General features: G+C 41.3%; 1 pseudogene; it reads left to right on the forward strand.

Moving 5' to 3' along the window:
• The first annotated feature begins 853 nt into the window (after nucleotides 1-853).
• On the forward strand, nucleotides 854-953 carry LOC121152782 (annotated as a pseudogene).
• The last annotated feature ends 8659 nt before the right edge of the window (nucleotides 954-9612 follow it).

The following is a 9612-nucleotide window of genomic DNA, read 5'->3' on the forward strand; positions in this document are numbered from 1 at the left end:
AAGAGCATCAAGTGTAAATGTTAAGGGATTCTTTTTAATATTGTGGGATTATGTGCAGGTATTGAAGCAATCGACAGAAAATATGTAGCAATCCATCAGTGCTGCCATTAAATGGAATTGCCTTCTGCCACATCAAAGAGGCATATGTGTTTGTGTGAAGAGGGAAGATCATAATTTATATTTGTCTAGGTAGATATTAGCTATTTGTAATATATAAGAATCACCAAATACAATGTTGTAATCAAAAGAACATAAAAACCTGAATGTTACCAATATAAAGGCCTGGCTGGAGTCTAGACACCAGGACACCTGGAAATTTAAGATGTTTTCTGATAATTAAGCATGATAAGGAGTCCAGGAAAGGTTAAATGATAATACCATGAGGGAAATCGCATTTTATGTCATCAGAAGGCAAGTTCAATACTTTGGAGTGGAGTAAACATTTTAATTAGGTTATTTGTTCTCTCTGCTTTTGAGTTATGGAAGCTCAAATGGAATTTAAAATTAACCCTCTATAGTGTGTTATTTGCTTAAACATTATAGTGTGCTATTTATATTATTCTCTATTTTTTTCATTAACCGTTTTCATTTTCTCTTTATTCTATTGCGTTTTTTGTTTGCTGTAGAGAAATGTCTCAGCGTGATATTGACACCTGTCTATTTTGGTGCTGTTGAATAGTTTTGACTTTATACAGGAGCAATCAGTATCAGCACTGACAATGAAGAATTTTTCTCTGTTTTTATTTTCCAGGAGGCTGTGTTTTTAAAGGATTTTTATGTTGCATTTTGAGATTATTTTTCTGAATGCTGTAAGATAAGTTTTCAATTTTCTTCTTAAAGATTTACTTTACCCGAGTTTCAGCAGCACATATACTAAAACTGGAATGATACATAGATTAGCAGAGCCCATGTGGAAGCATGGGATGCAAATCCATGAAGCATTCCACGTGTACATGTATTTCAATCAGAGGTCTACATGGACATTCCTCTCTCTCAACCATGTAAACAACATTAAAAGTGAAATTAAAATGTGATCATTACAGAGAGCGAGGAGAAACAGAGAGATCCAAGAGCTCACTACCCAAATGGTCACAGCGGTCAGAGCCGAGCTGGACCACAACTGGGAATCAGGTGCTTCCTCTGCGTCTCCCACATGGACTTGGACCATTCTCCAATGCTTCCCATGCCAGAAGCAGAGACTTGGGTCAGAAGTGGAGCCGCCAGGACACAAGCTAGAGCCAGAAGGGATTCCAGCAGCATAGTCAGAGTAGTATGCTATGCTATTATGCCATCTCTTACCAATTTTATTTTTGTAAATTGGGTATCTAGGTTTCTCATCATTGTTATCCTTTCTGCTACTGTGTATTCATGGCATTCTTGCCAAATATCACTTAATAATTATCCATAGATTTATGTCTTGGTTCTTTGTTTAGTAGTATTCACTCGTATGGTTTCCTTGATTCTACAACAATGTAAAAACAAAACAAAACAAAAAGATGTAAGTATAACATGATGCAATTGACCAAGGAGAACAACGAGACAGGAATGATTTATTCTGAGCCTATTAAGTCACTTTTTTTTTGTTTGTTTTTAAACATTCATTTATTTTTATTAGAAAGGCAGATTTACAGAGAGAAAGAAAGAAATAGTAATGGCTGAAGCTGAACTGTTCCAGCCAAGAGCCAGGAGCCAGGAGATGCTTCTGGCTCTCTCAAGTGGGGTTAGGGTCCCAAGGCTTTAGAATGTCCATTACTGCATTCCTGGGCCTTGAGCAGGGAGCTGGATGGGAAGTGAAGCATCCGGGACAAGAAGCAGTGTCCGACTGGGATCTGGGCAGGTGCAAGGTGACGATTTAGCAGCTCTGCCATCGCACCGGGCACTGTTAAGCCTTACAAATAAGCATACTGTGGCCGGGATGACTTCCTGCGTTCCATTTCACAGTGCCCAGTTCCCGTTCCAGATATCCCACACTTCCAATCCAGCATTCTGCTGATGCACATATCTGGAAGGCAGTGACTGCTGACACAACTGTCACTCATGGGAAACACGTCAGTGCAGCTCCTGGTTTCGCTTCAGCTGGCCTCTCCCAGGCTGTTGAAGGTACGTGGGGAGTGAACCAAGCAATGGAAAACACCTTCTTCCCGCTTTTCCATCACTTTGTCCCACTTGGGCTGTCCCATTTCCCTTTCAAATACATACAAGAACCCTACAAAAAAAATCTCTTTATAAGCAATGAGAAAAATAAGACACACTACAGCCAAAGGGGTAGCAACATGACTGCAAGTTAACTTTTTTAAAGATTTGTTTATTTTTATTGGAAAGGTGGACATACAGGGAGGAGAGGAGAGACAGAGAGGAAGATATTCCATCTTGATGATTCACTCCCCAAGTGGCTGCAATGGCTGGAGCCAAGCCAATCTGAAGCCAGGAGCCAGGAACTTGTTCCAGGTCTCCCACATGGGTGCAGAGTCACAAGGCTTTGGGCCGTCCTCAACTGCTTTCCCAGGCCACAAGCAGAGAGCTGGATGGGAAGTGGGGTAGCCAAGATTAGAACTGGCACTCATATGGGATCCCGGGCGTGTTCAAGGTGAGGACTTTAACAGCTAGTCTATCTCATCAGGCCCTGGAAGTTAACTTTGAAACAGAAAAGATGGAAACCCGAAGTCAAGGAGCTGATGCTGCAATCTGCTGGGGGCTATGTGGGAGGCAGCTAGTGGTTTTAGCCCCACACTGTGTATTTAACAAAAACAACAACAAAATATTCTTTCAAGACAAAAGCAAGTAGAAAACATTCTAATGCACACATAATCTGAGAAAATGTGGTGCCTTCTGGAGTCATCCTGAAGACACAGTAAAGGGAAATTATCAGACAGAAGACAAGTCACTGCGGAAGCTCAAAGAGGCATGAGGAACAGTTCAAGCATTAAATACATGGGAAGCAAGTTCAGTATATCTAAATATCTAATTGTTTCTTTCTCAATGCTTTATACATAGTTAGAAACATTGTGAAGTGATCTTTGTGAGAAAAACAGAATGTCAGTTATTACAGATGCACATGGCCAGAGCGACAGGTGGCAACCACAGTGGTACGTATCGCAGAGGATGAGAAGAAAGCCACTCACACTGCTTAGAAGGACTGACTTGAGCAGCTCCCCAGAGCAAATCCCACTCTCTGTATCGGAACTGATCCAAATAGTACAGCATAAGAAGAAATGTAGGGGAAACCATATATACTGTGCTTGAAGGGCTGTTAGTTTTACCGAGAACTTTTTTTTGATAAGCCATGTGAATCGATCAATGATCTTTAGTGCAGTCTTCAACCTTGTGTATAACTTTCTCCAGTCCTAAAATGTTATTTTCTGCTTACTGATTTCAGAGTTTAGTTAATTCCTGTTAATCTTATTAAAAACATAAACAGGAATTGGCATTTGACTTAGGGGCTTTAAGACCCTAGATAAGATCCTTTCAGGTCATATCAGAGTGTATGATTTCAAACTTCAGCTCCACCCCAGGGTCAACCCTCTTGTGATTGTATGCCATGAACGGCAATGGGCGCTGGTGCATGTGTACAGCGCCCAGGATTGACTTCCCGTCACCTGGCATTGGCCACACAATGTCATTTCCAGCCTAGGCCATTGCAGGAGTTTGGTGAGTGAGTCAGCTAGTATGAAGTCTCCATCTATTACTCTGTTTCTTTCTGTCTCTAGGACTCTCAAGTAGAAAAAAAAAATCTTAAAAAGAAAACATAAATTATCAAGATTATATCAAAATTCTATAGAAAAAAATAAGGGCACTATATTGTTCAGGAATGGTACAAAATGAGAATTATAACTACTAATAAGTGAAGATCCTGGTGAAAACATTTTCTTTTATTGTTTATATATTTTATACACTAAATTGCATATTCAGCTCTGAAAAGAGCAAAAGTTGCTGAAACAAACAAAAAGTTGTAGAAGGAAGATATCTAGAATAACTGAATTGTGTATCCATCTAAAAGCAGTTCTACTTTTTGTTTCTTTTGCTCATGATGCTTGCCAAACAGGCCCAGCAATAAGTGGTAAATGGAGCAATTTTCCTAAATGGATGCTTAAAATTCTTGGCAAAAATGGTAGAATTCTGTTAATTAAGAATTTTAATTGTTCTTGAAAGTGACTGAGAAAGACAACTCTTAACCTTTCTAAAGGAATATGTCACCAAAGCATTTCTCTTCTAGAAGATAATGTGGAAATTACTTATTCGATGCCTATTGATTAAATCGTTTAATCCTTATGCAGATTCAAATTTTAACTGTGCATCCAATCATTTCCTGCTTACAGCCTCCCCAAGAACAGATGTTGGAACTCCGTGTATGTGAATTTAGGTACAACCTAAAAAAGCCATTTATGCTTTTGGTCACTTCAAGGAGGACTGAAGGTTATTGTGATTTTAAGTGCTTGAGCTCCAAGTCTTTTACAACCAGCTGCCTGTGCCTAATGCTGACAAGGCAACTCTCTTAAGACCTTGCTTATATATATATATATATATATATAAATATATATATATATATATATTTATATATATATATATAAAATAAAGAAACCAGAAGAGACTAGCTAGCCACTGGCTAAAATGTTAGCTGAGATACCCTTACCTCAGGGGAGCACCTGACTTCAGTGTCTAGAAGAAGCGTCCTGCTAAGCCACACCCCAGGGCAGCAGTCATGGTCAGGTGACGTGGAAGACTGGGAATGCAGACCTGAGTGCAGGCTTCCGCCCAATATCGTCCTGCCTTTGTGGACATTTAGGGACTTAATAAGCGAATGGGAGATTACTCTATGCACTCTCCACCCAATCCGTGTATCATCTCTCTATCTCTCTCAAATAAATTTAAAAAATTAAAAACAAATAATAGGCACCTTAAACATAAATTCCAATAAGTATATTTTTGCTATTAATCTTTATTGTTTGAGACACCTTCAAATTATTTTTGAGTCAACCGGTGTGTCAAGCAGCTGCCCTAAATCCTTGTCATTCTTTCCCGTCCCTGAGAATGGAACAGGCAATACAGAATTTAAGCAAAGACCTCTCTTATCACACATTTCTAATCAAAAAGCAGAAATTATCACCAGTATTATGGTGCATTCACTTACCACCACCATAATTGTATTTAGTGATTGTAAACATGACAATTTACCATAACAATTCAGTCAATACCAAAGAACAGACTTCTCTTGCATTCTGTTAGCAATCTACTGTTTACCTTTGTACATTCTCCATGTCCGCTCAACCACGTTCAAATGCATGTAATACGCAGTATCTTTCTCCTCCAAAATAAAGTGACATGAAGTAGGCTTTCAAAAATACCTAATACATAGATATCAGTAGCCAAAATGATTTTATTACCCAGACCCTATATTGTTTCTTATATCTCTTTTTCCAGTTTTAGTACATATGCTACTGAACTGAGCAGGGAAATTTCCTCCTTCCATTTATTTGAACAAAGGAAATGCATTTCATATATTTAATATATGACTTCATATAGTATATTGGGATTATAATTCCCAGCTTATCCACTGTACAATCCCTCTGTCCATCCTTCTTTTATCTTTCTTACTTTAATCACTACAGTGACATTATTTCAATTTATTTTACAATCTCAAGTGTATTACTCCACTAAATAAAGAACTCAACAAGTAGTAAGTAAAAAAGAAAAATTAAATAATAGAAAAAAAAGCACACTTCACTAGGAGTACAGCGGGACTTTAAACACCAAACCTCTACATATGAACTCCATGCATGTCCATTAAGCTTCTGTCTGTACTCTATGCATTTGTTACCATATGTCAAAGAAGACATGTGATATTTTTCTTTTTTGAACTGACTTCACTGAGCATAATGGTCCCTAGTTGTTCCTACCTTGTTGCTAACACAGAGGATCTGTTCATTTTTATGTTTCTATTTCAGCCTGTGTATATTCCACAGTGTCTTTATCTGGTCATCATTTGGTGAACGTTTAGGTTGATTCCATATCTTAACAATTGTGTATTCAGCTGATATAAACTGGGGGTGCTGATAACTCTTTGAATCTAATTCTGCAAATAATTTGTCATTGTTGTCCAAAGTCTCAAATTCTTTCAAACCTTAAAATATCCACAAATACTTGGGGAATAAAACACAAATTCAGCTGCTAGTTTAGGTTCCCCTGCTCTACTTCAAATCCGTCTCCCTGCTTATGGCCAGTGAAAGCAGCAGAGGAAGGTTCAAGGCCTTGGGCTCCTGCAGTCATGTGGGAGATCTGGAGGAAGCTCCTGGCTCTTGCCTCAGGTTTAGCTGCAGCCATCAAAGGCCATCTGGGAAATAAACAAGCAGAAGAGATGTGAGATTTTATCCCACTAACACTGAAAGGCAATCGCAAAACATGGAAAGGGTCTCATGGAAGATTTGTTTACTGAGGGGAAACCTGTGAGTGATAATGTTTGCTATTCAAGTTTTTGCATCAGATGTCAAGTCAGGATTTTATAAAGTTCATGGCAGGTGAGCAAGGGGAGACATTGAATTTCTTCACAGAGGGAGACTTCAAGGACAGGACTGTGATTTGCAGGTTGTCAGCTGGCATTTTAATAGTGGGAAATTTCAACACAACAGGAAACACAGAAATGGAGAATAGTTTTAAGGTGGAAACTTGCCTCTGTAAGCTGTGTTTGTGTTTCGAAGTGACACCTAGAGAATAGTGACTTCGGAGGAAATGGAAATGTATGCAACCATTTTTCCCCCAAAACTTTCTACTTTGGGTGAAATATTTTTTCCAATTTTGTATTCTGCTTTTTATTATAAATCTAATGACTTGGAAATATTACAGAGTACAATTAGCAAAACCTAATTTATACATAAGCAACTACAACCAGGATGAGGCCAGGCCAAAAACAGAAGCCAGCAACCCAGTCCAGATCTCTTAGCCACATGGGAAGGACCCGTGTGCCGTGTGTGAGTTACCGCCCAGTGCCTCCAAACCTGAGCATAAGCAGGAACAAGATGAGGAACAACACCAGGACCCCACACCCAGCAATCCATCACCAGTGCAGGTCAGGAACACCAGGACCCCAGAGCCGGCGGTCCATCACCAGTGCAGGTCAGGAACACCAGGACCCCACACCCGGCAGTCCATCACACAGTGCAGGAACACCAGGACCCCACACCCGGTGGTCCATCACACAGTGCAGGTCAGGAACACCAGGACCCCACACCCGGTGGTCCATCACAAAGTGCATGTCAGGAACAATACCAGGACCCCACACCCGGCGGTCCATCGCACAGTGCAGGAACACCAGGACCCCAGACCCGGTGGTCCATCACAAAGTACATGTCAGGAACAACACCAGGACCCCAGACCCGGTGGTCCATCACAAAGTGCATGTCAGGAACAATACCAGAACCCCACACCCAGCAGTCCATCACACAGTGCAGGAACACCAGGACCCCACACCCGGTGGTCCATCACACAGTGCAGGTCAGGAACACCAGGACCCTACACCCGACAGTCCACCACCAGTACAGGAAAGAAACACCAGGACCCCAGACCTGGCGGTCCATCACCAGTGCAGGTCAGGAACACCAGGACCCCAGACCCAGTGGTCCATCACACAGTGCAGGTCAGGAACACCAGGACCCCACACCCGGTGGTCCATCACAAAGTGCATGTCAGGAACAATACCAGGACCCCACACCCGGCGGTCCATCGCACAGTGCAGGAACACCAGGACCCCAGACCCGGTGGTCCATCACAAAGTACATGTCAGGAACAACACCAGGACCCCAGACCCGGTGGTCCATCACAAAGTGCATGTCAGGAACAATACCAGAACCCCACACCCAGCAGTCCATCACACAGTGCAGGAACACCAGGACCCCACACCCGGTGGTCCATCACACAGTGCAGGTCAGGAACACCAGGACCCTACACCCGACAGTCCACCACCAGTACAGGAAAGAAACACCAGGACCCCAGACCTGGCGGTCCATCACCAGTGCAGGTCAGGAACACCAGGACCCCAGACCCAGTGGTCCATCACACAGTGCATGTCAGGAACACCAGGACCCCACACACAGAAGTCCATCACCAGTGCAGGTCAGGAACACCAGGACCCCACACCCGGCGGTCCATCACACAGTGCAGGAACACCAGGATCCCACACCCGGCGGTCCATCTCCCTTGCAGGCATCCCGAGTGGCATCTTCACAGCTATGCCAAATGTTCACGCTTACAGTGTGTATTTTCCTATAGCCATTATGCTATTTTACACTAAATCTTAGCCAAGAGGCTGAGAAGTGATAATGCTATTTTATACCATTAATTGTTGATATTGTTAATCTCTTACTCTCTAAGATTTCATCTTAGATATGTATACATGTATAAAAAATATGATATAAGATCCTTCCTCTTGGGTTGAAGGCATCAGGTAGATTGCTTGAAATTATGTCCCCAGGGTATTCACCTTTCTGAGTACTGTACAGTCACTCATCATTTAAAGATGAACCTGCTTTCAAAACTGTTTCACTTGGCAATTTTAGCATTATATGAATTGTACAGGATGTGCATACTAACCTAAATTAAAACAATCACAAGATCGTTAGGTGATATGTTTTTTGTGGGATGATGAGATAAATCTTTTCCTCACTGAAATGTTATAGAACACATGTATGCATTCATTCATAAATACATACTTATTTTTGCATGTATCCATACACACACATTTGTGCTACATTATCACGAGAACCAAAAATCTTCTTATCCACATTATTAGCATTCTGTTTTTACCAGCAGTTACCACCACACCACCTTGACAAATGCATAATGTAGCATTATATCCTATTGCAGTTCTAGCGCCTTCTACAGCTAATGTCATTTAGCATGCTGAATATCGGCAACTCTTTCTGGAGCTTCATTAAGGCTATAAATAATCTTTGTATATACAGATATCTGTCCCATGACAAAATTGATTCCCAGAGAAGAACAGAACAAAACATTTCAGACGCCCTTTTTATCAAGCAATTTATAGCTCCTCTAGCAAAACGATGAGCAAGGAGAAAACAAGTGTGAAGCAGCAGTTTGCCGCCTTCAGCTGCTGTGTGCCTTATGTTCCTCCTTCCCTCTTCATGGACTGAGAGGCGGAGGGACAAAAGCACAGGTGCCTTCTGCAACAGTGATCAGACTTTTCACACTCCCAGCTGCTCTCTCCCAGGCTGCTTAGAGTTAACGGAACACTCCCGAGCTTGTCAAATGATCCCATCTTCTAATGTGCAGGTTACCAGACTGCTGGAAAATGAATTCCATTTGGACTCTGCTTCATTCTGAAGAAAATCCATAACAAAACACATCCACTGCATAAATATGATGGCACGTCCACTAGCCGGTTTCTGAAATGATATTCAGTACAATGTACACGAAAAGTAAAGGATGTACCACTCTACTGTCAAAACCGGGACAGACTTCAGAAGGTTTGTGGGAGATGGGCTTAAAATGTGCATTTTCCCTCAAAACTTTGAAAAGCCTACGTAGTTCATAATACGAATTTTCTCTAAATGTTTTAAAAGGCCAGTGTCATTTCTAACACTTCCATTTTTTTTTAGCTTTGAA

The sequence above is a fragment of the Ochotona curzoniae genome, unplaced genomic scaffold (assembly GCF_017591425.1).
Source record: "Ochotona curzoniae isolate NIBS_2020 unplaced genomic scaffold, NIBS_Ocur_1.0 contig_2599, whole genome shotgun sequence".
Lineage (NCBI taxonomy): Eukaryota > Metazoa > Chordata > Mammalia > Lagomorpha > Ochotonidae > Ochotona > Ochotona curzoniae.